This window comes from Trichomycterus rosablanca, chromosome 25 (genome assembly GCF_030014385.1).
Source record: "Trichomycterus rosablanca isolate fTriRos1 chromosome 25, fTriRos1.hap1, whole genome shotgun sequence".
In the NCBI taxonomy this organism is placed as follows: Eukaryota; Metazoa; Chordata; class Actinopteri; order Siluriformes; family Trichomycteridae; genus Trichomycterus; species Trichomycterus rosablanca.
The window spans coordinates 4,013,705-4,038,498 of record NC_086012.1 but is presented as its reverse complement, the minus strand read 5'-3'; the positions used below and the strand labels follow the sequence as shown (position 1 = coordinate 4,038,498).

Here is a 24,794-nt window from a genome sequence, read left to right as displayed (position 1 = left end):
CGCTCGGGCCCTAACTCATAATCAGCTTCTCATGAATCAGTTTAGTCCAGATGCTTTGATGTGCTTCGGTGGTCGGAGATTATCCTCCTCACTTTCTCAGGAGCGCTAGTGTCAGGTTCGAGAGCAAGAAGTGGAGATCAAGCAGGTACCTTCAGAGTCCATGATCAAATTTAGCTGTTCAAGAACCAGGGTTCTTTTGGTGGAAAAGCTCTGTGTGTAAGAATCCACAGGTAACTGGTGTAAAAATGCATCTTGGAGGATCACTGTGCAACCTGCAGAGGTCACTGGAGTGCACAGGGAAATACGTATGTCCAAACTGGAACAAAGCAAAAAAATATAATTTACCAAACAGCATCCGAAGCATCATTTTTGCTAGACAGGAAGAAGTTATATGTAGGTAGCTTGACAGAGAACGCTTGAACATGGTGCTTTGCATCTGTGAACGTGAATCATGGTGGGATTTCTCATTAGGTTTCACGTACGCTCACGTTCAGCAGAGATGTTCGTAGCAGCGACGTTCACAGAGTTCAGACAGAGCTGAGATTTGTCACCCAATTACTCAACTCCTGCCTGAGCCAGAGGAAATTAGCACAAGATGCAAAACTTCTCTCGCTCTCTTAACCCCACCAACCCCCTCTGAGCCCCGGTCTTCTCCGTGCACATTCAGCGCTTCTCTTCTCTATTTCATATCAATGGTAAATAATATAATATAATATACACCGATCAGCCATAACATTAAAACCACCTCCTTGTTTCTACACTCACTGTCCATTTTATCAGCTCCACTTACCATATAGAAGCACTTTGTAGTTCTACAATTACTGACTGTAGTCCATCTGTTTCTCTGCATGCTTTGTTAGCCCCCTTTCATGCTGTTCTTCAATGGTCAGGACCCCCACAGGACCACCACAGAGCAGGTATTATTTAGGTATTGGGTCATTCTCAGCACTGCAGTCACACTGTCATGGTGGTGGTGTGTTAGTGTGTGTTGTGCTGGTATGAGTGGAGTTTTTAAATACCGTGTCCACTCACTGTCCACTCTGTTAGACACTCCCAGCTACTTGGTCCACCTTGCAGATTTAAAGTCAGAGACGATCGCTCATCTATTGCTGCTGTTTGAGTCGGTCATCATCTAGACCTTCATCAGTGGTCACAGGACGCTACCCACGGGGCGCTGTTGGCTGGATGTTTTTGGTTGGTGGACTATTCTCAGTCCAGCAGTGAAACTTCATCAGCGCTGTTGTGTCTGATCCACTCATACCAGCACAACACACACTAACACACCACCACCATGTCAGTGTCAGTGCAGTGCTGAGAATGATCCACCACCTAAATAATACCTGCTCTGTGGTGGTCCTGTGGGGGTCCTGACCATTAAAGAACAGCATGAAAGGGGGTAACAAAGCACGTAGAGAAACAGATGGACTACAGTCAGTAATTGTCGAACTACAAAGTGCTTCTGTATGGTAAGTGGAGCTGTAGAAACAAGGAGGTGGTTTTACTGTTATGGCCGATCAGTGTATAATTGTTCCAATATCTGTAGGCCTCTTCACCCTTACACTATGAGTAACAGAACGAGCAAGGGAGGGGCACCTGTGTGTCCTGGTGTGTGTTTGGGATACGTGGGATATGTTTAAGAGCTCATGGGTGGCTTGCAGATGATGTATGACTTGGGGTACCTTTAATATGTTTCCTGTACAAACCGTCAGCTGGGTTACACAGCGCACACACACACACACACACATAAGGACAGCACTTTAAAATGTAATAACAGGCCGTCACATCTGGTTGGTAATCAAAGCGCTCAAATGGTACAAGGCAGAATATATACAACCCGAATAATGAAAGATGACTTCTCCTCTCTGCTCCGAGATGAAATATGACTTTCTGTTTCGGTTCATGGCTGAAACCACAGCACCGGATATACAAACGGCAGACATGTTGAGAAAAAAGCTACAGGAACCCCTAACCTGTCCAAGAGTTCCTCACTTCTCTGTGGAACCAGTCCCACTCGATTATACACTGATTATACCACAGAGCAGGTATTATTTAGGTATTGGGTCAGCACTGCAGTCACACTGACATGGTGGTGGTGTTTTAGTGTGTGTCGTGCTGGTATGAGTGGAGTTTTTAAATACCGTGTCCACTCACTCCTACCTAGTCGATCCACCTTGTAGATGTAAAGTCAGAGACGATCGCTCATCTATTGCTGCTGTTTGAGTCGGTCATCTTCTAGACCTTCATCAGTGGTCACAGGATGCTGCCCATGGGGCGCTTTTGGCTGGATGTTTTTGGTTGGTGAACTATTCTCAGTCCAGCAGTGACAGTGAGGTGTTTAAAAAATCCACTCATACCAGCACAACACACACTAACACACCACCACCATGTCAGTGTCACTGCAGAGCAGAGAATGATCCACCACCCAAATAATACCTGCGCTGTAGTGGTCCTGGGAGAGTCCTGACCATTGAAGAACAGCATGAAAGGGGGGTAACAAAGCATGCAGAGAAACAGATAGACTACAGTCAGTAATTGTAGAACTACAAAGTGCTTCTATATGGTGAGTGGAGCTGATAAAATGGCAGTTTGAGCTACAGGAGCTCGGACCACACGGGCCAGCCTTCGCTCCCCAGGTGCATCAATGAGCCTTGGTCGCCCATGACCCTGTCGCCGGTTTACCACTGTTCCTTTCTTGGACCACTTTTGATAGATACTGACCAATGCAGACCGGGAACACCCCACAAGAGCTGCGGTTCAGTCGTCTAGCCATTACAATTTGGCCCCCGTCAAACTCGCTCAAATCCTCACGCTCGCCCGTTTTTCCTGCTTCTAACATCAACGTTGGGGAAAAAATTGGTGTCGTGATGATGAGATGATCAGTGTTATTCACTTCACCTGACAGTGGTCATAATGTTATGCCTGGTCAGTGTATATATATATATATATATATATATATATATATATATATATATATATTTACTTTATACATATACACTAAGTCTGCTCTTTTACACATGTTCTTTCTGTCTCTTTTTCTTTCTCTCCGTCCCGCCGTCTCTCCGACTCTCTCAGATCGAGCAGATGTCGGGCGGTTTTGGAATGGTAATGCTCGCCCGCCGCAGAACCGTGCCACGCTTTAAGCCCTGCCGCTCCTCTGTACGCCCGCCAGCCGCTTCGCTCCTCTCCTCTTTTCTTCTCTATTCCCTCGCTGGCTCTTTTTTGCCCGAGTCTCCTGAGATCCCTAAATCCTCTGTCGGTGGCGAGGGTGCGAGTGTATGTGTGTGTTGATGGACTCTGGGAGTGTGTGTGGATCAGATCATCCCCACGTAAGCTGCTCAGGGGCTATTGTGGAGGGGCCCCAGCAGATCTGTAATGAGCTCTATCTCTCACTAAGATACACACGCACACACACACACACACACACACAGCAGTTGCTTGCTTTCCCCTGTGGTGTCCTTCTGTGTGAGGGGAAGGCATTGTGGCGATATGTTCATGGGTCACTTCCTGTTCGACCTTCTTTCTCCTCGTAAGCAGAGATTTGGGTTCGGATGGAGGGGACACGTCCCTACCAGCTCATCCCTACCGACTCGTCCCTACCAACACGTCCCTATCAACACGTCCCTACCAACTCTCAGTTCGGCTCAAATGGTCACATCAGCATTATGTCTTTCAGTTGCCGGTAACAGATAATAGTTTTGGCTCCTTAACGTGTCATCACAGGCTTCTCAGGTCAATGAGAGTGGCTTTTTTTCTGCGGTGCTTCCAACCACCTCCACCCACAGGAACGCAGTGGTCGGGGAGCAAAGTAAATAAATAATGTCAGAAATTTAAATATGTGCAGCCAAAAATACACACAGCCTAACTATCCTTAGTACTAGTAATTTGATGTGGAACGTTTGATTTATTCTAAAGGTTTTAATTCTGAGAACAAATCCTATACGTTTTTTGTGAGAATAAATCTGTATACGTTTTAATTTTGAGAATAAACCCGTATAAGTTTTAATTTTTAGGATAAATTCTATAGTTTTTAATTTTGAGGATAAACTCGTGTAAGTTTTAATTTTAAGAATGAATTCTATAGGTTTTAATTTAAGAATACATTTTATAGGTTTAAATTTTGAAAATGAAACCTATTAATTTAAATTTTAAGAATAAATTCTATAGGTTTAAATTTCAATATATCTGTATACATTTTTTATTTAAGAATAAATTCTATAGGTTTTAATTTTCAGAATAAATTCTATAGGTTTTAATTCAAGAATAAATTCTATAGGTTAAAATTTTAATAATAAATTCTATAAATTTTAATTTAATTTAATTTTAATTAAATCCATATAAGTTTTAATTGAAAGAATAAATCAAATAAGTTTTAATTTTGAGAATAAATCCTAGTTTTAATTTAAAATTCTATAAGAAATTCTATAGGTTTTAATATTGAGAATAAAGCTTCATATACATTTTAATTTTATGAATAAATTCTATAGGTTTAAATTGAGAGAATAAAGCATTGTATACCTTTTAATTTTAAAAATAAATAGAATAAAATTTAAAATATAATTTATTCTTTAAATTAAAATTTATATGGTGCTTTATTCTCTAAATTAAAACCTACAGAATTTATTCTTGAAATCAAAACTCAACTTTTTTCTCAAACTTAAAACCTATAAATTTGTTTTCAAAATAAATTCAAATTTATTATTGAAATTCCTCAAAACATTTTGTTTTTTTAAGTGGCCCTAACACGCCGTCGCAGGTTTCAATCATTCAGTCAAAGAAAAAGAACAGTTATTTACTAAAATTCATCCTGCAGCGGCTCTGCTGATTTTGTGATTTTAACTGAACAATTTTCTGCCCTTGAACTGATAAACAAGCGTGAAGTAAAAATAAAATAAAAGTTGTACATTGAATAACTTAGGAACAGAAAGCTGGTGGACGTTCTGAGAAGAAAACATATGGAAAGAGGAGGAACGACGACACACCACAGTTCAGCGTCTGAGCTGGAAAATGAGGCGGTAATTAGGATGAAAGTGGCACGACTGAGTGGGTGGATTCATGGTGCAGCACGTTTGCAATTAGTGCTGTGATGCTGAAAATGTACATACTAGCACGGTGTGTTTACTATACAGCCTAAAGTGTGTAGACACCAGATCGTGAGCCATAAACTATGGAGTTTATTTTAATATTAATATCAAACCTTTTACAGGATTATGTAGTGTGACTGTGGGAATTCAGAAAATGTATTTTGTATTGTGCGCAATCAAACTAGCCCTATTTATAAAGGCCCAGAGAGATCAGCAGCTGTGATTGTAGTGTTAATTTAGAGTCTCAGTTGATGTTCCGATTCATTTCAAAGCCGTTTAGTGAAGCTGAGGTCATTACCTTTATATAATTCATTTATTACACATGTTAAAATTTGTTGTGACTGAAACACATGAATTCAAAATTAGAACTGGTGTTCCAATACTTTTGTCCATGTAGTTAACATGGACCAACAGCCCATGAAGAAGGAAATTCCCCGGGCCGGTCACTAATGGCAGAGTGGTGCTCTGTAATCTGCAGCATGCACCCATTGATTACAGGGGATTTATGTGCTATTACCTCACTGTTCCAGTCAACTGTTCCATCAAGGGTAATTATGTCTTTCAAAAGAGAGCTCTTTGTACGCAGAATACCTGAATAAGCTCTTATCGCTCACCTTAGTCACTTAGCGGTATTAAGCCAACACAGACGCAGCATGACTGATGTTCTGGATCTCAGTTCCGGTACGCAGCACCGGGCCCGGAGTTCACGTCCGATCGACTGGAGCGAGTGGTTTACGAGGCTGAGAGTCTATAGATCCCCGCGGTGGTTCGCTCCGAGTGTGGGTGACGGGTTTAGTGGTTTCCCAGACGTTCTGTGCTGAGGTCTCTATTTAGACGAGCGTAGCTGTGGAGCGGTGCCTGGGTGAAAAGGTGTAAGACAGGTTCTGCAGTCTGGAATCGACACCTAGTGAACAACGTCTTCGAAAAATTGATCCGGTGCTTGTTCACATGGGGCGCTCAGTTTACTACTGCTGAGATCTGGGGATCCAGGGTTCGAATCTCAGTGGTGCTATCGACCAGTCGAGCATCTACATGGACATGATTGGCTAATGTCCGGGGGGGGGCAGGGGGGCAAACAGCCTAGTCGTTGAGAGGTGATCTTGTCAGTGTGCTCTCAGTGCGCTCGGTTCCAAGCTTGGATAGAAATAGGAGGGTTGCGTCTTGCTAGAAGAGTGGTGGCTGTTATAGCAGCAAAGGGAGGGACCGAACTACCATTCAGATGTATACACTAGGCCTGCAGACATCGGAACAGGTCAGAAAGGTCCTGCTTTCTCCAGGATGCGCTGTAGGATGACCAGATGCCACAGGACGCCTCTAGATGTCTTTAGGAGGCCTCGTCCTGGTGGGTCAGAGTATGTGGACGAACATCTGTAGGATCTGCTGGACTCCACCATCCTTCCTGCACCCAGCGTCGGGTTCCTCCTCAGTCCGGCTCAGTACATACAGATTACCAAAACAAAACAACAACAGCTGAAATGTTATCATTTATTTTCTGCTTTTCTTTCCATATTTGCCTCAACATATGGTGGAAATGATTTTGATGTGAATGTAGGCGCTAATTATTTGCAGATGAGCCTCGTACAGAGCGGCTATTGAAGCTCAATGAAAGGAAATTTGCAATAATCTCACATTTTGCTAAGCACTCGTTGCTTCACTGCTGAGTAAACTTCACTAAATTGAGTTACTTTTGCTCGACGTCTGGCACAGTCGGAGGGCAGGGACAGGAACGTTCCGGGCTTCTTCTTACTTCTACCGGCAGCGTTTTTATTATGGTCGTTTAAACCCCATTTTATCTCATTAGAAGCGGCACAGTAACGTATCATTTCAAAGGACGCGATTAGTAAGCTGAATCATACGTGACACATTTCAAATCAGATCCGATTCAATCATACGTGACACATTTCAAATCAGATCCAATTCAGTCACGTGACACATTTCAAATCAGATCCGATTCAGTCACGTGACACATTTCAAATCAGATCCGATTCAATCATTCGTGACACATTTCAAATCAGATCCGATTCAGTCACTAATGACGCAATTTGAATCAATTCGATCAAGTGACACGTTTGGATTCAATCACACGTGACACATTTTGAACATGATTCAATCAGACATGACACATTTCAAATCAAATTCGATTCAATTTAAATCAAACCTGATTCAATCACATGTGACACATTTTGAATCAAACATGATTGAATCGCTCGTGACACATTTGGATTCAATCATGTGACACATTTTAAATCACACCGGATTCAAACACGACGCGTTTTGAATCAAATCCGATTCAATCTCACGCGACACATTTTGAATCAAATGTGATTCAGTCACGTGAAACATTTCGAATCAAACCCGATTCAATCACATGTGATACATTTTGGATTCAATCACGTGACACATTTTGAATCAAACCTGATTCAATCACTAATGACACGTTTGAATCAAATTCGATTCAGTCCCACGTGACACATTTTAAATCAAACCCGATTCAGTCATGTGACTCATTTTAAATCAAACCCGATTCAGTCATGTGACTCATTTTGAATCAAACCTGATTCAGTCACTCGTGACACATTTGGATTGAATCACGTGACTCATTTAAAATCAAACCCGATTCAATCACACGTGACACATTTTGAATCAATCGACGTTTAAGGCGCTACATTTCTATCGACGTTGACCTGTTAGCACGCCGCTGTTGATTTCATGCCCTGTTAGTTTCGAGGCTCTCATTAGCCTGTCTGCCCCCCTCCACACATTACCAGAATATGTTTTCATTTTAAATAAAAGCAGAAGAGGGTGGCGCGTACGGTCCCATGCTGTTACGACCCACGGACTGACCACCAGAGCTTTTGATGGCTAGTCGTACATGATCAAAACCGGCTAGTCGTGTCTTCTTCAGCGCCTTCATACAGACGTCAAGAACCTCAACTGAATTTCTGACTGATTTCTGTAATAAACACAACTGAGAGCTGCTGCTAATTAGGGGGTGGGTTAGTGAACATGAGGAGGTGTGTGTGTGTGTGTGTGTGTGTGTGTGTGTGTGTGTTAGCGCTCACATATTTAAGCTAAACTTTTTAAAAGATTCCTAGTTCAAATCAAACCCAATTCGATCACACGTGATTCATTTGAATCAAACCCGATTCAATCACTAATGACACGTTTCGAATCACACCTGATTCAATCATTAGGAGGTGGGTTAGTGAACCTGAGGGTGTGTGTGTGTGTGTGTGTGTGTGTGTGTTAGCGCTCACTCATTCAAGCTAAACGTTTTGAAAGACTCCCTTTCATACGCCACAGTTTCTTACAGTCAGGTGGAGGGGGGGACGGGGGACGAGAGGTCTAATTTGAGGTAATAAAATTCCCTTTGTTTTAGTTTACGTCGGCTCATTCATCATCTCTTTATTTCATACAGGGAAATAATTGTGCCATCTTGGCCGACGCTAATGGCCGCGTTCGCTCGCGTTTGCTTTGTTGATCGAAATGAATGAAATTAGGATAAACAGCCTTGCTCGTCGCCCGCAATCAGGGCCTGATTAATGGCGCTGCTGTTTCAGCGCCGTTCCCCGCTTCCAGAACACCTGATATCTTTCCCATAAACACGCGCCGTTTGTCTAAATGGAGAGGGCCAAATGACGCATTTGATGAGTTTGTGATTGACCCCGTCCCGTGGGCGCTCCGGCAGCCGCTGACTGATGCTCTGTCACCGAGGAGCTGGAGGATTTATTAGACACGCTGATTAATGGGGTGAAGTGCGTTTTCATAATCGAGAGCGGTGTAGAGACCCGGCGGAGGGTTGGGTGCTACGATCCGATCTCTCTTCCGTGCTAAAGAGTCACCTGACCTGGAAGGGACATGTGACTATATGGCCAAAAGTATCTGGACGTCTTGTTTTGTGATGGAATGTAGGTAGTTCTGCTACATTAATGTTTTAACATAATTTAGGGCGGCTGTAGCCTAGTGGTTAAGGCGCTGGACTAGTATTCAGAAGGTTGCTGGATCATGCCCCACTTTTGCCCTTGAGCAAGGCCCTTAACCCTCAATTGCTTAGATGGTATACTGTCACAGTACTGTAAGTTGTTTCGGATAAAAGCGTCTGTTAAATGCCGAACATGTGAACATTGTGGCAACAGTTTGGGGAGTTCACCCAGCTTAACACTGACCTCACTTACTCTATTGCCTGGATGGGCACAAATTCCCACAGATGCACTCCAAAGTAATGTAGAAAGGCTTCCCAAAAGCTTGAAAGGAAAAATGGGATGTCCAACAAGCTCATGGTCAGGCATCCCAATAGTCTTTACCCATGTGATCATCAAGAAACGTCAGTTGGGTTTTAAGGTGCCAGTCGTGACGTAAAGCTTGCTCGACGTCGGACAGTCACTTATATCACATCAGCTTTGAAATCAGCTCAGAGCTGCTGTTTGTTCTTTGTTTATATTGGTTCTTGGATTACATTTGATCATCCAGACAAATCTTTTCTGACCATGAGGTGACCACTGTTCCATGTTTCCTTCAATGGGTGATTAGGACGTCATGTGATCTTTCCACACCTTCTTTATTGCAGAGTGGGGTTTTTCAAACCCTGGGTTGGGTCGTGAGCCAAAAAAATGAACTTTTCATGAACACCCCTGTGGAAGCTTTAGGTTATGTCTTGTAAACCACAGTGTGACCAGATTGCCAGCATTTTTATGAATTAAATATATGTCAAGGCTGCACGGTGGCTCAGTGTCGGCGCACAGTAAGAAGGTCCTGGGTTTGATCGTCTGGTGAAGCGTTATGGTGTGTGGAGTTTGCATGTTCTCCACATGTCTGTGTGGGTTTCCTCCGACAGTCCACAGACGTACAAGTGAGGTGAATTGGAAGTACAAAATTGTCAGTGAACTGATGAATCTTGTGTAACCAGTAACTACCTGTCCTGTCATGAATGGAACCAAAGTGTGTAAAATATGACGTTGAAATCCTAATAAATAATTAAGTATACACCGACCAGACATAACATTATGACCACTGACAGGTGAAGTGAATAACACTGATTATCTCTTCATCACGGCACCTGTTAGTGGGGGGGATATACAGTATTAGGCAGCAAGTGAACATTTTATCCTCAAAGTTGATGTTAGAAGCAGGAAAAATGGACGAGCGCGAGGGTTCGAGCGAGTTTGACGAGGGCCAAATTGTGATGGCTAGACGACTGGGTCAGAGCATCTCCAAAACTGCAGCTCATGTGGGGTGTTCCCGGTCTGCAGTGGTCAATATCTATTAAAAGTGGTCCAATGAAGGAACAGTGGTAAACCGGCGACAGGGTCATGGGCGGCCAAGGCTCACTGATGCACGTGGGGAGCGAGGGCTCCAACAGAGGAGCTACAGTAGTTCTTGCTGGTTCTGACAGGAAGGTGTCAGTATACACAGTGCGTCTCAGTTGCAGGGCTGTTTCAGCAACAAAAGGGGGACCGACTCAATATTAGGAAGGTGGTCATAATGTTATGCCTGATCGGTGTACTGTATGTTGTTTTGTTTTTGATGCGTTGTGTTGGCAATCACAAACAAAATGTGGGTCGCTTTAAAATAAAATCAAAGTTTAAGAACTTCGTTGTAGAGTCTGGTGCACCAGGGGTTCGTTTCCCAGGGCGTGTGGTGGGGTACGAGAGCGCCCAGCCCGAGCGCAAAACCAAAAGCAGGGCGCATTTTTTCGGCTCATCGGAATGACAAAGCGCGAAAGTGCATTAGCGTGCGTGTCTGGCGCGCCTCTATCCCATCCCCATTTCGTTTTGACCGGATTTGTTCGTTTGGATTCGATTAGTGAGGCTCATTTTTTTTTTTTTTTTGTATTTGAATGCAGAAAATCCAGAAATAAACTTTGCGCGGTTTATAAATATTTGGACACCTGTCCTCTCTAATATGAAGATGTAAAGCTACAGAACAGATGGGGAGGACGTTTTTTTTTCGTTCTCTGTCAGTAATGGACTGCACATTCATGCACGTTTGTCCGGTTCTCACATTTGCATGCACACATGTTTCAGGTTAAAATGACAAAACCCACCTCATTTACTTGAGAACGCGCCGCGCCGTAAGTGCTTCTTTTCACACCGCAGCAGTTCACATTACAAGGTAATTTAGCGCTCGATTTGTTTCAATGAGCGGTTAAACCGGCGTGTCAGCACTTTTAAGGAGGGGGGGGGGGGGGTTAGGAAATTTGCTCTGCAGACTTTGCAGTTTAGTTATGTTGCATTTTACCGTCCAGTTCTGAGTTGGCATTGCAAATTAACCCATTTATTTCTGCCGACTCTGGTTTTCACCCTGTCCCATTTGGCAGTGGATCAGTCCGGATCAGCGATTCAGTCATAACAACTCCACCCCCGCCGCTGGTGTGGTTCGGTCCGCCGATGACAGAGATGTCGACGTCCTGTCCGCGAGATTGATGGCTCGGCGAAAACGCGCTCTCGCGCTCGTTCTCATCTCTCAGAAATCGTCTTTGCGCGGGAAAAAAAAAAAGTCCTCCAACGGTCCAGTCCGTCGAAGAGAAATAAACAGTTAATTCATCTCCTCTTTCTCCTTTAGCTGCACATTTCTGTCTAATTTGTCGAACAGCAATTAGGGCCCTGGAGAAGTATGTAGCTCATTTGAGGATAAATAAATAGTAGAAATTACATCTCGGTTCTTTCATCTCCAGCAGAAAACACTGTGGAAGATTTAATGTTAGTTTAATTCCACCGTTTTCCCCCTCGTCTCGTGTATTTGCATTTTTCCAGTCCGCTCTCGTCCTGTCAACACAGTTAGGACTCTGTGCTACATCTGTGCGGCACGTGTGTGTTTATGAGACGGGATACGTCGGTGTACGTGTGTCATATAGTAACAAACACAAACGCTACTAGCCTAGTTCACATATTCATCATTTCGGCTATGTGGCCAAAAGTATGTGGACACCCGACCATGTGGTTTGTTTGTTTGTTTGTTTGTTTGTTTGTTTGTTTATTAGGATTTTAACATCATGTTACACTCATGACAGGAGCGGTAGTTACTCATCACACAAGGTTCATCAGTTCACAAGGTTATATCAAACACAGTCGTGGACAATTTAGTATCTCCAATTTACCTCACTTGCACGTCTTTGGACTGTGGGAGGAAACCGGAGCACCCGGAGGAAACCCACGCAGACACGGGGAGAACATGCAAACTCCACACAGAAAGGACCCGGACCGTCCCGCCTGTGGATCGAACCCAGGACCTCCTTGCTGTGAGGCGACAGCGCTACCCACCGAGCCACCGTGCCGCCCGACCATGTGGTAACAAACACAAACGCTACTAGCCTGGTTCACATATTCATCATTTCGGCTGTATGGCCAAAAGTATGTGGACACCCGACCGTACGCTTCATTTACCTCCCTTTCCTAGACTAAGCTATTCAAACCAATGGGCTGAGGCGGCACAACCTGTTAGCATGCCAGCTAGCTAATCTCCCTCCGTGTACCGAAAACAGTTAAACTGACACTTGTGCGCCTTTATACAAATAAAAAATCAATAAAATTCATTTACGTTTGAAAAGAACTCTGTTTGTTGCTCTGCATTCTGTGAGGAAGTTGTACCCCACTGAATGCTGGGATTGCCTTCACCGCTAAGGAAGCTTCGGACGCTCCCTCATCATTCAGTCAGATTATCACTCAGAATTAAGGCACCTTAATAGGAAGCATTTTAAGACATCTAAGAGTTTAGACATGCCGTCTTCTCTCGGGAGCGTAGGATGACGTAGGATGAGAGCTCTTTAGGTTTTAGACCGACCCAGTGTTTCAGAACTAGACTTACCATTTGATTCAGTTCTTCTAAAAGTAATTTAATGCACTGTGGTAGATTTTTTGCATTTTTTCTCATGCTAACAGCTCGACGTTTAGCCCTAAGACGTTCAGAAGTTTGTAGAATTCAAATGTTAATGCTAATTTGTACTGGGTTGTTCTGCTTACTTGCACCCCATCCTAAGTCCTACACAAAGTGTAACTAAATAATTTGAAGTGCACTAATTAGACATACTGTATAGTACAGTAGAGTGCAATTTGGGACACAGCAACTTGGAATGCTCTTGTTACATTCACATAGAGTTTCTTCCCACTCTAGTGACTTTGTTCTTAACAAAATAATTTGGACCCTGCACACATAGGACAGTGGGTTAATAAAACCTTTGGATTTAAGTCGGGAAGGGTGTGTGTGTGTGTGTGTGTGTGTGTGTGTGTGTTTTGTTGCATGTTGTTTGGAACACTTCCATAAACTAACACCAGCCTCATGGAGACGGTCAAGCTTTTAAGCTCTGGACATTATTACTACCCAGTGTGCTTCAACCCACAATTTACCTCAATTACTTGAGGCGTCTGTGTGTATTGAGAGGTGGCTTTAGTATGACAAACACAAGTGACCAGTAATTTAAAGAACCTAAAAGAGTCCAAATGATCAGTTGTGGCGATAATGGTACATGTCAAATCGGCAAAATTGACCGTGACATTTTAATTGGCACGTTACATGTTGTTGTCCCACAAGGCTCTATTCTAGGCCCTATATAGTTCTTTCTTTCATTATACACAGCTACAGGCACTTTTTAATTCACAATTTTAATTCTGATCAAACTTGACATTTAAGTCTGGCCATGATAAAATCACGATTTCGCTCAAGAACTCGCAGATTTTTCGAAGAGACGACAAATTACTAAATCATGGTTTTATTTTTTTAAAGCCCTGATTTCTTTGATTTTTACAGCAAAAAGTAGACATATGTAATCCAATCATTGGACTTAAGTACATAATAAGTACATACACTATGGATTAGGGCTGCACGATATTGGAAAAAACTGACATTGCGATTTTTTTTCTCCCCTGCGATATACAGTATATTGCGATATTAAAAAAATGCAGGAATTTTCACCACATTATTAATAATATTAATAATGCATGTATCGTACTCTAAATAAGGGGCTCATCTGTGAAAAAGGGTGGTGCCTACAAGGGATACAAAATAGTATGACCAGCTACATCTTTGTACTTGGTTGAAACTGAGCATTAAACTAAGAAAGCTTCAATATCTCTTCTCTCACAGAAAAATAAACATGGCTGATGGAGCGGACAAAGTTATTTTCAAACGTAAATGAATAATTATTGATTTTTAACGAGTGTTTTTATTAGCAAGTTTGGGCTTGTCAGCAAATGTAACCGTTTTCTGTACACGAATCGAGATGTTATATTGACATGTTAGCGCTGTGACTAGGGTTGCCAACCGTCCCGTAAAATACGGAATCGTTCCGTATTTGCCATCATTGAAAATGAGAACGGTGTGAATTTTCGTTTTGTGTCAAGCAGCAAAAAAGTTGTAGCATGACGTATTTGATATAATTTGCATTAAGTAACATCGCACGTCCTGCGATGTGACTATCGCGCATGCACACATCGCGATGACGATGCTGAAACGAAATATCGTGCAGCCCTACTATGGATATTGGTCATTTGTTTGACATGACTCTTTCATTTTGAGATTTACACTTTATGGTCGAAAGTATGTGGACGCCCCTCATAATTCATCAACTTTGTCTGAACTGTTCCCAAACCACCGCTGTTTTGTTTTTATTTGCAATTTATTTACTGTCCCAACTTTTTTGGAATACCGCCCAACATCATAAAAATGGAAGACACGCTGCCCAATCCTCCCTAAACCACAGGAACTAAACCCAGCACAGATGAAGCGATACAGGGAGCAGATGAATGAGGAGGAAAGTATTTAATTCCCATTGTTGTTATGATGAATCTTCAGTAATTTCTCCCTGCTTCCTCTTCCATTCACTGTACAAAAAGTGGGTGAGCATCGAACACTAATCCCCCTGGATTACACCCACCGAGGAATTGCTTCTAAATTTCTGCTCCATTCCTTTCTGTCCTCTTCTCCTGCTTCCTCATCGCCTTGTAATCATCTCCACTTGGCCTCGGCAGCCAGCGCTGGGCTTTGATAAGAAGGCATTAGCCGAATCCTTCGCCCTTCCATAAATGGATCTCTGGATAGAACGGGCAGGAGGGACATTTTGGACCAGAACTATTTTTTATTGTGTGGGTAATCTGTAACCCACCCTTCCATCCAATCTTCTGCTTTTTTTCTGTTCTTATTGGCTCTAGCGCTCTTAATCTTCCAGCCACAGGCGGCTTTAGTGTGGGCCGATTATTGGTGTAATCGCTGGTGTTCAAGATGCACCGATAGCAGATTATCATCTTTAGACCATTGTTACCCATGATCCTCGGTTCGGATTTTCCTTCTCTATTTTTTTCTTGATGACAATACAGTGGAAAAACAAATTCCTCAAGAAAAGAGGCTCGTGTAAAAACCCTGTCCATCAAACTCCAAACTTTGTCAGAATGTAAGCTCGGGATTTGGGAAAAGATTTCAGACAATGAGGACCAGCTCAGTTTGAACAATCGATTCATCCAGTGAGATGGAAGCCAAACGTTCAGTCGATCCTGGCACCTCAATAATCAGATTTATAAAGCCTGAATCTGATGCTCCATGGGTGCAAAATAAAACATTAATTCAGATGTTCTTCACGCACATGGCCTCACTTTTTTAACCGCACCCATACACATTATTCTGTGAAATTTGTAGAACCATTTGGGAAAGATCCAAACCTCTGACTGCTCCAGCATGACAAGCCCTGAACTCTGAACTAAAACTGGAGACTTTGGAACAAATTTGAACATTGATTACAAGCCAGGCTATTAAGTTCACCATCAGTTCTTGACCCTACAAATGATATTTTGGCTGCATGGACCCAGATCTTTTGAAAAGTCTTCTCTGAGGAGTGGAAACTGTATGATGGCTTTGGGTGGTGTCTTGGTCTTAAGCATTGGGAATCTTGGTGTTGTCTTGGGTTTGGGTAGTGTGGGTTCTGGTCTCATCTTGGTCTCATTCAATAAAAGTCTTGGGATTGTTTTGTCTGCCTAAGACAAACTCTCAGATGTATTTAAAATCAATACAATAAAATAAAAAACAATAGAAATGAAGATTGTAAATTCAATAATAATTTAATAATTTATTTATTCATGATCAGATCGTTAGTGTGCATGTGACCAGACTCGGTCTTCATGTAGCTCAGTATTAGGATCAGGGATTAGGAACTGACCGACAGCCACAGACAGAAACAGAGAACCTGCCTGAGTCATTGTTCCAGACCATTAGGACACCCCGGTGAGAAGCTCAGAGTTGTTACTGATGCATTCTGGGCGTCTTCATATTTACGATGCATGAATTCGTATGTGTTTATAGCAGCATCTGTCGAGGGTTTTTCTCTTTTTAATCCCCCTATGGGTTTGCTCCTCGGAGAACCCGCTAAGCCACTTCACTGACTTTGATCCAGTTGCGTGGGGCAGTTTAGTTTCCCATAATGCTGTTGATCAATGATTTCCTTTCAGCGCTGATGTAATTAGTGGGGTTTAAGCCCATCCCCAGGCCCTGCTAAGCTCTTCAGGGGGTGCAGGGATTTATTATTCAGCAGCTATAAAGGGGATCGATAGGGGCTAGTTGCTCTACTGAGACCTGCCCGCTACGGGTTCTGGTGGGGTGGAGAGGCCTCGGGGTTCAGGGGAACACAAAGATGGCCAAAGAGCGCCCGGGGTTCCCTCTGGTAACCCCCTGCTTAACGATTCAGGGGTGCATGGTTAATTATGAGCAGTGTGGGTTGGTTTTGTTGCTTAGGGCTAAAGTGGAGTTTGTAAGCAATGGTATAGCCATGGGCAAAAGTACGTGGACAGCTGACCATGAACTTGGTGGACAAAGTCTCAAGCATTAGAAGTCATGGTTTTATCCTGGTCTTGGATGGTATGTCTTTTGGTCTTGAGCATTATGTGTCTTGGTTTTATCTTGGTCTTGGATGGTATGTCTTTTGGTCTTGAGCATTATGTGTCTTGGTTTTATCCTGGTCTTGGATGGTATGTCTTTTGGTCTTGAGCATTATGTGTCTTGGTTTTATCTTGGTCTTGGATGGTATGTCTTTTGGTCTTGAGCATTATGTGTCTTGGTTTTATCCTGGTCTTGGATGGTATGTCTTTTGGTCTTGAGTATTAGATGTCTTGGTTTTGTGTTGGTCTTGGATGGTATGTCTTTTGGTCTTGAGTGTTAGATGACTTGGTTTTATCTTGGTCTTGGGTGGTATGTCATTTGGTCTTGAGTATTAGATGTCTTGGTTTTGTGTTGGTCTTGGTTGGCATGTTTTTTGATCTTGAGTATTTGAAGGCTTTTTTTGTTTGGACGGTACGGTATGGTATGACTGTTGTATCAGTCTTGGTCTTGTCTTTTTCTTAAAGATTAAAAATCTTGGTCTTGACTGGAATGTTTCTCGGTCTAGTCTTATGAGGTCTTATAGAAGTCTTGGGTGGTATGAGTTTTCATATAGTCTTCAGCATTAAAAGTCTAAATTTGGGTGGTATCGGTCTCAAGTGAGACCATTTTATCCACAACACTGATCTTTAATACTATTTCAACTCAGCAGCTGAGCTGGATTAGCCAGCAGTGCTCGGTACTTTGAAACTAAACCCAAATAAATCCTAAATGCAAACAAAAAGTCCCTCTTGAATTAGCCAGCTTGTGCTAGCCTTTCTCTCATCCAGCACCAGAGGGAGAGACGGGGACGGGAGAAGGTCCTTTGCTTCAGTAAACGAAAAGAACAGGGGGTCATATTTAAGTGTGCAGAACAAAACAATGGGAGAAATAGGATGGAACTGTGCGACGCCCCGTGTCCGTGTGAGGAGGGAATATCTGCAAAGGCCAAGCGAGAGAGTGAGAGCTGGCACATGGAGGCAGCAAAAAAAGCCTGAAACCAAACCACAGAGCTAATTACCAACACGCACCGCGAGTAAGAAGCCGAAGTGACAAATCAGGGATAAAGATGAATTTCATGGCTCATCTGTGAGAGGCGCAGCTACAGATCTTACAAATTACTAATCTGGGATTGTTAGATGAACCATATTCATAGAATCTAAAGTAACAAGCTGCTTGTGTAAATAGACCCCGTTTCATTTTTCTCACATTTACTACACTTGAGCATCTGAGAATGTAACAACCTGTGGAAAGTGTTTTTTTATCCCTTTATTTTTCTTTAATATGTGGACACCTTTCTATTTTTTGGACTCAGTTGGGTAATTGGAAGAGCAACCTTCCTGACCATTTTCTTTCAGCCATGATTTAATGTCCTGGAGGTTTTTTATATTGGAAAATGTTAATATAAGTTATTGATTTAACAGTCAACACGTGTGTAATTAAAATGTAATTAACTATTTAAAATCTGTCCTCTTTGAAACAGACATGTAAATTACAAAATAATTGATTACCTTTATAATGCCCAAGATCTGGTTTTAGCACTAGAACCTTGGTCGTGGATTTTAAAGGTTGGTCCTAAACATTGGATGTCTTGGTTTTGTCCTGAGTGGTATGAACTTTGGTTCTGTCTTGGTCTTGGGTGGTATGGTATTTGGTCTTGCCTTTGTCTCGAACTTTGAAAGTCGTGGGTCTTGGTTGGTCTTGATTATCAGAAGTTTTGGTTTAATCTTGGTTTTGGCTTGATCTCAGGCTTTAAAAGTCCTGATTTTGGTTTTGGGTAGTATAGGTCTTAGTCTTGTCTCAGTCTTCAGAATTAAAAGTCATTCAAGCATTAGAAGTCTTGGTTTTGTCCTGGGTAGTTTGAGCCTTGGTCATGGTTTAATTATGAGAAGTGTTGGTTTTGTCTTGGGTAGTTTGGGTCTTGGTCTCGAGCGTTGGAAGTCTTGGTTTTTATATGGGTTTTGGTCTTGTCTTGGGTTTAAGCATTGGAATGCTTGGTTTCACCTTGGTCTTTGGTGTTACAGGTCTTGGTCTTGCCTCTAGAAGCCTTGTTTTTGTATAGGTCTTGGTCTCGTCTAAGTTTTAAGCATTTAAATGAAGTCTTGGTCTTGTCTCAAACATGCTAATTTTGTTGAAATGGTCCAAAATCGTTTATATGCCTTAAAAAAAGACGTGTTAATTTAGTTCACATTCATCACGATCAGCTGGTGTATTGTGGCTTTCAGGTGGTGTTGATGTAAACTTCACTAGCCTCAACTATACTGGGATCCCGGGTTCAAATATCCATCTGTGCAATTGGCCAGTAAGGTGATGGATTTGGAGGGTTTTTGTCCAAGCCTTTGTGATGAATTGGCATCCTGCCCTGGGATGTGTAACTGCATTGCATATCCGGTCCATTATCTGGTGGTGCTTTGCCTTCCACCGCTGGTACTCGTACCCCGGGTTCAGCTCTCGCGTGAGAATGTAAACGGTGAGGGTGGAAGCGAAAACCCTCAGCCGAAGTCACGGAGCACATGAAAGAGTTCTAAAGCCGCGTGATGTTGAGTGAAACGGCAGAAAGTGTCTTTCAGAAGAGAGAGTGAAAGTCGGCGTTATTGCTGCTGTTGTTTTCTCTTTGTTTTCCCCTCAGTCACTTTAACGTCTGCTGACATGTTAGCTGTGCGTCCGGCTCATCGTCGACTCCGCTCCTTCTTCCCCTTTCCACTCGAATTTACGTTTCCCGTCCTGACGAGGCCGAGGATCATCTGTCATTTCTGTCCGTGATTTTTTTTCTATTTCTCCTACCTTTAAAAATGTACTATTTCTTTTCTGGCGAGGCTTCGTGAGCTCCACGTTTGGGAGATAAAAGGCGTGTGATTGCGCCGAATCTCCGGCCTGCCCCTGACTGCCTCGGACGGCCTGACAGAGCTGTCAGGACTGATTTACCCATCAACCACCACGAAGATCTGCGTCTGCCATTCGCAGTGAGCAGCGGCCGTACCCAGACGCGCGTTCCGGACCTTGTCAATGGCATCGCTGATAGTGTTTAAAGGGCAGTTTAAAGCTGCTTTTTCTTTTATGTACACTCTGTACTATATGGTCAAAAGTATGTGGACTGCAAGCTTAATGAATATTCCGTTCCAAAACTGGGATTTTATCTATCCGTCTGTCTGTCAATATGTCTGTCTGTCTGTCTGTCTGTCTATCTATCTATTTGTCTTTCTGTCTGTCTATATTTATATCTATCTCTCTGTCTGTCTGTCTATATATTGATCTATCTATCTATCTATCTATCTATCTATCTATCTATCTATCTATCTATCTATCTATCTATCTATTGATCTGTTTGTTTATCTGTCTGCCTGCTAATCTGTCTGTCTGTCTATCTATGTATGAGTCTATCTGCCTGTCTATCTTTATATGAGTCTATCTGTCTGTCTGTCTGTCTGTCTGTCTGTCTCTTTATTGATTTGTCTGTCTGTTTGTCTATCTATCTATCAGTCTGTTTATCTATGTGTCTGTCTGTTTATTTTTCTGTCTGTCTGCCTGCTAATCTGTCTGTCTGTCTATCTATATATGAATCTATCTGTCTGTCTGCCTGCTAATCTGTCTGTCTATCTCTATATCAGTTTATCTGTCTATCTATCTATCTGTCTGTCTATCTAAGAAGGACAGTAATTTAATCGATGTCCAGTTCATCCTGAAGGTGTTTAGTGAACCAATATAATAGATAATATTTAGAAGGAGTGACCATATACCTTTTGACCATATACAGCATATCACAGTATGTGTAGTAAAATGTAATTAAATAAATAGATGTAGGTTTTTCTTGTGGTCTCTGTTGCTTCTCTGTGTCCATATTTAAGAAGCTCTCCTGGCGTGTAGACCTGTGCTGTAAACAGGAAGTGTGTACGCTGACAGATGGAAGGCTTTGATGTTGATGGGCACTCAGGGGAACTTTACCTTAAAGAATACAGGAACAAGACTAACCAAGACCTGGATCCATCTCCTCGTCTTCCTCTCTGTTCATCCACCTTGTTTTAGGACAGTGATTCAACCCAACAAAGCCAAAGCAGACAGAGCTAAAGTGGGCGTGGTCATGCTAGGGTTAGAGTTTGGTGGGAAGTGGTCTACCATTGAGGTTCAGTTAGCAATTTTCCCAACTCCGTCAGATACATTTAACAGCCAAATGTATGTGGACAGCCTGCCTAACTATCGAGGCTGTTATGGCGGGTGAAGTGGTGTTCAGATGGTCTATAAGTGCAAAACACCCCAGCAAAAGGAAAAAACAGCCAGTAAATATAAAGACACACCAAGCAAAAGCTAAACCATCCAAGCGAATAAAATCAAATGACAAAAAACACCAGCAAAAGTACAGACAAAAGATGAAGACAAAAACAACCCAGGAATCTGAATACACTCCAGCAAAAGGGAAAACACGTCTACTGGCATGCTTTTTCTGTGGATTATCACGATTTTCTTCATGAACTTTGATGTTTTGGATTTTTAAAAAATTATGATTGAGGTTTCTTATTATTTATTTATTTATTTATTCGGTTGCCAGATGTTCCGTTTTTGATCCAATGTTTTGGTTTATCAAAATAGTTGGTTTTTTTTTTTTGGTTTTTTTTTAATGTTTGGTCTGATGACGCTTACAAATTTAGACGAGTTCAAATAAATTGCTACGTTTTCAATTTGGATTTACGAATCCTAAAAAAGTTTGCATTTCTAATATAGTCTAGAACACTCCTTCTCAAAGAAAAGTAAAAAATAAAAGTAGTCTAGTGCTGGAGATGGGCTATATTGCTTCAGGAAATCAGTACATTGTGCAGGACTACATTTTAGGGGGAAAAATTAGTTGTGTTAAGTCCAAACCTCAGATCATAAAAGTTGGGACACAATGTAAAATGGTAATAAAAAATGGAAAGATGTGTTTGTAACCCTCCAGCAAAAAGAAAAATGCTCCAGTAATTATAAAGACACACCAAGCAAAAGCTAAAGCAGCCAAACAAATGAAAAACAGACAAGTAAAATAAGAAATAAATAAAAATAAATAAAATAAAAATAAATAAAATAAATAAATAAATAAAATACTACATTGACCAGGTGTAGTGCTGGAGATGGGCTATACTGCTTCAGGAAATCAGTACATTGTGCAGGACTACATTTTAGGGGGAAAAATTAGTTGTGTTAAGTCCAAACCTCAGTTCATAAAAGTTGGGACACAATGTGAAATGGTAATAAAAAGATGTGTTTGTAACCCTCCAGTAAAATGCTCCAGTAATTATAAAGACACACAAAAGCAAAAGCTAAAACTGCCAAGCAAATAAAAACAGACTAGCAAAAATATATTTAAAATAAAACAGACAAGAAAAAAAAAATGCCAGCAAAAATACTACATAGACCAGGTCTAGTGCTGGAGATGGGCTATACTGCTTCAGGAAATCAGTACATAGTGCAGGAATATATTTTAGGGGGAAAATTTTGTTGTGTTTAGTCATTCTCAAAAGTCCAAACCTCATAAAAGTTGGGACACACTGTGAAATGGAAATAAAAAAAAAACAGAAGATGTGATGTGTTTACGTTTACATTAACGTCATTTAGCAGGACTGAATACAATTCTAGCAGTTGATGTTTAAGAGCCTGGCTCAGGAGGCGTGATCATGCCAAATCATGCTATTTACTGAGAGGTCTTTTTTTTCGAGCCAAATTGAAGCACCTTGGTGTTAATTTAGAAGTCGGAGGACATTCCCCATCATAGCAGCGATTCTTCATTCTTGGAACGTCCAGCGTGCCGCAGATGTTCATGAATAACGTCCGGCGTTAATGCTGGAGAAGGAGGGTGAAGGAAAGGCGAGGGAGCAGACCAGATGAATTACACGTATGGGGGATCTGACAGGCCGTGCCGAGCCTTGTGATCATTCCAAACTTCTAATAATCTCCCTCACCTTGCCTGTTTCGCCCGTAATGAAAGAGAATAGGTGATGCCGCCTCAGGCCATGTTCCCTCTCTCCTCCAAAGCCAGAGCGCGACCGTGGAGAACCTCGAGCAAGTGGTGAATCGGCTCCGACGTCGTGACTGAGCGTGACACTGATTCTGTTGCGAAACAGATGTGGTGCTAATTGATTATTAATATTTTGGTTAAGGAACTGATCTGGAGGGATTACGGGGGGCGGTTAGGTACATTTGCTGTGTAAAATCAAATCAAAGCGCCTTTAATGAGACAAACTGTTTGATATGACGCGGTAAAAGCGACCCAGACTGTACGAACAACGCTTAACGCATAAAATAAAGCTTACCGTGGATTGTTGTAATAAAAAAAATTACAGATGAATTTCGGCAGTACAGAGCACTTATAACCAGTAATAACTCCCGAGAAGCTGCTTCTCAGCACCACGAGCTACATAACACAAGTTTAAAAGTAAAACCACCACACAGAAAAAGTAAATACAGCTAAACATAGATATATGTGGACACTTTTAGAGTGGATTTGATGGTTATTTTACACAAATAGATTGTTGATAAGTAGATAAGGCATGCTTGCCTTCCAAAAACTGGTGGAAACACAGGCTGATTCGAGAGGTTTGAAGAAACCAGAACGGAACCGGTTCAAGAACCAGAGTTCCTTTGGTGGAAAAGCGCTATAAGGGTTCGACTGTCGCATATTTATGCCTGTGTTGACCCACAAACCCACACACACACTTCTCACAGATGTTCAAACGCAGCCCGTCCGCTCTCTCAGACGTTGCTGTAACCCAAAGGCCCTCAGACCTTAAGTCCATTACGGGAGCAACAGGGCGGCACGAGTGCAACCGAGCAGAAGATCAGAGGGGGGTCGGAGAACGTCAGGGGCAGAGAAACTCTGAATGGAAAGAATAGGGTGCGGGCTGGAGAGGAGAAGATGAAGAGCGAGGGGTCAGTCTGAGAGGAGATTTGGAGCAAGTGTTGCTCAGTCCTAGAACCCTATTGAAGATTTCACAGGTCCGTTCCTCAGTAACTGTAGCTCTGCGTGAAAGGGTCACTCGGCTCACTCAACATATCAAAGCTCAGCAGGAGCCCACAAGCCGTGGCCGTGGTTCGGCGGGGTGGTCTGCGCTCGTATCTCCCCGGCTCTTTCACCCTCACCCTCTCCCGCGCTCACTGGCCTGCTTCTTTTGGTCTTAAGCGGGAGTGGTACGACCTCGGTGAGCATCTGAAGGTCTTGGTTCTTCTGTCAGGGTGAGAGTCAGGAGTTTAAGGAGCCTGAGAAGTTTCTGGAAAGTTTCTGAAAGCATCAGTGGTCCGTCTAACATGCATCTTTTATCCTCGTCGCCCACGTGGATGACTAGATGGATGGTTAGATAGATAGATAAATGGATGGATGGATAAATGGATGGATAGATGTATGGATGGATAGTTTATATATATATAGATGGATGGATGAATAGATAAATGGATGGGCGGACGGACAGACAGACAGATAGATAGATAGATAAATGGATGGGTGGATGGATGAATAGATAAATGGATGGATGGATGGATGAATAGATAAATGGATGGATGGATGGATGAATAGATAAATGGATGGATGGACGGACACATTTCAACATCCATCCAATGCAATACAATCCAATGGAAATCCACATTTGTGTGTGTGTGTGTGTGTGTTGTGTGTTTTCCAGCTTCATATTAAACTCATTAATAAAACATTATAACTTTGCCTAAGTTTTATGCTGGATGTGATGAAAACAAAAATTCCCTGTTGTGTCTCTTTTTCCAAACTGCATATCCAGAAATCGTCTCTGATTATCGTCACAGCACGACTACAAAAAAAATACTTTCACTCATCATGTAGATAAAAGCTGTAGTGAGTGAAACGTTTCATAATTTTAATAGTTCATCACCACAAGGAGTGTTGTGAGA

At 42.2% G+C, this 24,794-nt stretch overlaps 1 protein-coding gene across 1 annotated transcript in view; it reads left to right on the top strand.

Annotated features, from left to right (window-relative positions):
• The window catches only part of rsrc1 (arginine/serine-rich coiled-coil 1), a 134,056-nt gene that overhangs the window by 66,289 nt on the left and 42,973 nt on the right, over positions 1–24,794 (top strand). The window lies entirely within an intron of this gene.